The sequence below is a fragment of the Gossypium arboreum genome, chromosome 1 (assembly GCF_025698485.1).
Source record: "Gossypium arboreum isolate Shixiya-1 chromosome 1, ASM2569848v2, whole genome shotgun sequence".
Taxonomy (NCBI): domain Eukaryota; kingdom Viridiplantae; phylum Streptophyta; class Magnoliopsida; order Malvales; family Malvaceae; genus Gossypium; species Gossypium arboreum.
The window spans coordinates 25,202,358-25,207,559 of NC_069070.1; the positions used below are offsets into that span (position 1 = coordinate 25,202,358).

The window sequence follows — 5,202 nt, forward strand, 5'->3', positions numbered from 1 at the left end:
AAGATTCCATTGTGGAAATGAGAACATAAAATTGTGGAATTTGTTAGTGGGTTACCCTTAACAACTACTAAGAAGGATCCTGTTTAGGTTATTGTATATCGGTTGACTAAGTCTGCTCACTTCAATCTGGTTAAGACCGATTACTCTTTACAAAATTTGGCAAAGCTTTATGTTTCAGAGATAGTTAGGCTCTATGGGGTTTCAAAATATATTATATTAGATCGAGATCCTCATTTCACTTCACATTTTTGGAAGAAATTACATGAGGCTTTGGGTACTCGATTGGACTTCAGTATAATATTTCATTCGCAGACTAATGGTCAGTCTGAAAGAGTAATTTAGATTTTAGAGGATATGCTTAAGAACTGTTATTGACTTCCAAGGTAGCTGGAATGAGTTTTTGGTGCTAGCTGAATTTGCTTACAATAATATTTTTCTATCTAGTATTCAGATGGCACCCTATGAGGCCTTGTATGGTTGAAAATGTCACACTCCGCCTTGTTGGACCGAGTTAGGTGACAGGAAGGTTTTCGGTCCAAAATTGGTAGCTGAGACTGAGGATAAGGTCCATTTGATTCGAGATCGACTTAAGGTTGCTTCTAATAGACAGAAGTTTTTTATAGACATTAAGATGAAGGATATTGAGTTTGAGGTGGGGGACTATGTTTTCTTTAAGGCATCTCTATGGAAGAAGTTTCTCAGATTTAGTCATAAGGGCAAGTTAAGCCCTCCATTCATCGGGCTGTATCAAATTTTGAGGCGTGTTGGGTCAATTTCTTATTAGTTACATCTACCTCTATAGTTGGATCGCATCCATGACGTCTTTCATGTGTCCATGTTGAGGCATTATCAATCTTATCCTTCTCATATGGTTCTAGTGGAGGATATTTAGTTAAGATAAAATTTATCTTTTGAGTAGGAGACGGTAAAGATTTTGGTTCATGAGGTTAAGTTCTTGAAGAGAAAGACTATTTTGTTAGTTAAGGTCCTCTGGTGGAATCATGGTTCAGAGAGGGCCACTTGAGAGCTTGAGGACTTGATTTGTCTGCAATATCCCCCATATCTTTTAATCAGGTAAATTTTGAGGCTGAAATTTCTTTAAGGAAGGGTGAGTTGTAACGCCCCAATTTTCATATTTTTAAATCGCTTAAGTCATGCCAAATAATTTGATTGGTTTGGTGGTTAAGTGCCTTGGATTTTCCATAGGGTCTTCTATTCAAATCTCGTTGTGCACAAAAGTGAAATATTTTTTATGTTAACAATTCTTTGGTGGTAAAGTTAAAATTAAAATTCCATACAATCTGATGGGTTGGATTATTATTAGAATATCGTTTTCTTTATTTTTTTAAAATACTTATCAAAATCCCTAAAATCACTCCTCCTTTGCACGTCCAACTACCCCCTCTCTTTTCACGTTTTTCTTTCTATTTCCTTTCTTTCTCTTTTTGAGTTTTCTTTTTCTTTTCTTTTATTACTATTGGTTCTTACTTGCAACCATTTTTTTTCCTTTCTGATTGTGCTCGGTGTTTGTTCTTTCATCGTATTTCAACATGGCCTAAGTTTCGTTGAACTATTTTTGTTATTTTTCTTTGACATTTTTTCTTGAATAAGGTAGGTGTTGTGCTAATGCTTAATCCTCGTTATTAGTGAAGTTAATTATTCCTTTCATTTTGCTTAGGCGAAGGGTGCGAGAATTGAAATCCTCCAGCAAGGTAGTGGCTGTTTTTGGGGATTTTGTCTATGAAGTAAGTGTTCAAACGTCGTTTAGTGTTTGATTTTTAGTTTAGAAGTGTTAATCTTGTGAAACCTTGGGTAATTTGTGTTTGTTAATTGATGCATTTTGGATGTCGTATGTAGGATTCAGAGTGCATTATCATGTGATTTATTAGAAATATCACCAGTTGTGTGAATAACCCAAAAAACTCTACTAAAGCTCAGAAAAACCCAAAAACAAGGGTTTTTTTCAAAAATGTCTAGCATCACACAGCTATGTGTCAAGCTGTGTAACAGACCGTGTGCACCACACGGCCGTGTGGTTGGCCCTGTAGAGTATAGGACTGTGTGTAATCACGTGACCTGAACAGATAGACCGTGTAGACCACACGGGCTAACTTATTGGATTGTGTGGGCCACACGATCGTGTCGGCCCTTTCTGGCCAATTTGAAAGCTAGATTAGGAATCTATTAAGGGACTCAAAAATTGGATCTGTGGGTATTTTGGTAGGCCTATAAAAGTGGAAAAATTCAGTATGTTACACTTGAGTAAGCTTAGGAAGCATGTTAAGTAAGGTTCGCTTTGTATAAGTTATGTGTTATGTTATGCTATGTAAATATATGTTAAGATATGCATGCCATGAAACATATATGATGCGTATGTATATTAACTTGATTATGCATATGCATTGGGGTAGGTACTGATATGATGGAGGAAGTGTAATCTGGTAGTTTTACTGCAACTTTGGCTGTTAAACCGCAATTTCTGTCTGGCAACATAGCTGCACATTTATGAGTGACATACCACCACGTAATAGTTTGATGGATGGATGGACACCTGTAGTCCTAATTGGTGTGATTGGTTGGACGGAGATGGTGTGTAGTGGATGGGGGTAAGATTTACTCTGATATGCTATATGTTCTGAAAATATGAAAATGATATATGTTTTGAAAATATGAAAATTCTAATTAGATATTTGCATATGAGAATTCTATAAGTAAAATTTTGCATGTGAGAAGCTCACTTGTTTTTTTTGTTTTGTTTTATTCTAGGTGATCCCCAGACTTCGATTGGGCGGCGATTCTGGAGCTCCGTTCAAACATTTTAGTTTAAAGTATGTTTTGCGTCAAATTATAGACTTTTGGACTTTTAATTTTGTCTTGGAACTTTAATTTTGATTTTGGTATTTATTTTACAAACGTGCTATTTATAATTGGAAATTTTAATCAAGACAACATAACTAACAAGATACGATGGTTTTATAAGACAAAAATCCTAATATTTTTTCAACTGCAAAGTTTTTGAAATCTAATACGATGATATACCATGAAAGTGAACAAGCATTTGGTACTGCTTAAATAAAGTTAATAAAACGCGATTTTTGTCAAAATACATGAATAATTTTCGAAATCCCTACATTTTTGATAATCTAATATGTTTTGTTTATCTTTGAATTTAAAATGAGTTTTTCATAAAAACTAAGCAACAAGTTTTTTACATAATAATGTAACTTTCACAATCCGACCATAACGTCTAGGACGAGTTTGGGGTGTTATAGGATCAAACAACAAATTACCGCATAAGAATTATAAGGTAATAAGGGATAATTATGGAAACATTGAAATAATGGACTTTTAAAGTGAAAAGACTAATCCCACACAAATTGTTCATCTTGCCAATTGTTTGGCTACAAATATAGTGAAAGCTTATGAGAAATAATTCAACCAATATATTCTACGTCAACATGGATCTGTGGAGCAACCCAATGCTTCTGTCTTGATAATTGCAAGTATGCCAAGTAGATAAATTTTAGCATTAGGTAATGAATTTAATAGGAGATCCAAGCTTTTTGATGGTGCAGCATTAGCAGAAGATAAATGATTGTGGCATCTCTTTTCAACCAACAGTTACCTCACCCTCTACACGGCTTGGCTACTCATATAGCAAAAAAAAAAAAAAAGCTACTATACTTAGTCTAGCTGGCATACCTATGATCTCTCTGTCATTATTGTCATAAAGTTAAAATATTCACCAAATTTATAAAAAAAAAGTACAACACATTATTACATTTCTTAGTTAACAATTTACACTACTTAAATACCAAACACTCTAATTTATAAAAAAGTACAACACATTATTACATTTCTTAGTTAACAATTAATACTACTTAAATACCAAACACTCTAACATGGTAATTATATAACTTGTACATATCACTTATGTATTATAATTTTATTTTACGCCTATTTTTAATTTTCCAAAATAATGTTCTTCATCTTTTTTTTAACAAAAAATATTTGTTTTTGTTTTTATATTCTTTATTACCATCAATAACTAAACATTTCCATGGTGATATGCATGTATGGTATATGTAAACACTTGCCTTTTATATACTTACGTATCGTTATTTTTATCTGGAATTACCATTTATAAATTAATGTAGAAAATGTATATGATTTTCATTCCCTTTACCTCTATATAAAGCATCCATTTGTTGTTTCGGTAAGTAATACATAAGTAAAAGAAAAAGAAAAAAACCATTCAAATATCGCTCTTTGATTTGCAAGCCATGATAAGGAAGAAGGTCAAGCTTGCTTATATCACCAATGATTCATCTAGGAAAGCCACCTATAAGAAAAGAAATAAGGGTTTGATGAAAAAGATGAGTGAGTTGAATATCCTTTGTGGGATCGACAATTGTGCTATCATGTATAGTCCTTATGAATCCTAAACCAAGGTTTGGCCATCCCCTAAAGGAATCTAACAAGTGCTCTCCAAGTTCAAGATGATCCCTAAGATGGAACAAAGAAAGAATATGGTGAACCAAAAGAGTTTCCTCTCCCAAAGGACTATCAAAGTAGTGGAATAGCACAAGAAGCATTGCAAGGACAATCGAGAAACAAAGATGACTCAGGTAATGTTTAATAACATTTACAGTAAATGCGTTGTCCGTGGTTTGAACTGTGGGGACATAAATGATCTCAACTTGTTGCTCGATGAAAAAATGAGTAATATTGTCAAGAGGATGGATGCATTTGCTATGACACCCCTTTATACTCAAGGGGCATTGTCATCATCATCCTCGTCCATGGTTGCACTTCCACCGATGACAATGGTAATGCCCAAAGCGATACCGAGGACAGGTACGAAGGGCATCGTGCAATTAGATGTGAATAACATGGATCCAATGAAGAGGAAACAATGGATCATGGAGTTGATGAACAACAACAACAACATCCTCAAACTCATGTGGGAGGTGATGAGATGATGTTCCAGTTTGGTGACAACATCAACCCCAACAATGGCCATTAAACCAATACTTTTTTCCTTCGGGAGAAATGAGAGATCATTTGAGTTATCTATTTAATTCCATTATGGTCTTTGATCCAAATGTATTGTATCAGTTTCTGTTATGATGGTGTTGTGTTTTTGAACTTTTCTCATAGATCACAATCATTTTCCTTGAACTAAAGCACCTATATCATATT

The 5,202-nt window shown here is 34.1% G+C and overlaps 1 pseudogene; it reads left to right on the forward strand.

Annotated features, from left to right (window-relative positions):
• The first annotated feature begins 4,283 nt into the window (after window positions 1-4,283).
• On the forward strand, window positions 4,284-4,982 carry LOC108481474 (agamous-like MADS-box protein AGL80; annotated as a pseudogene).
• Window positions 4,983-5,202: the final 220 nt, after the last annotated feature.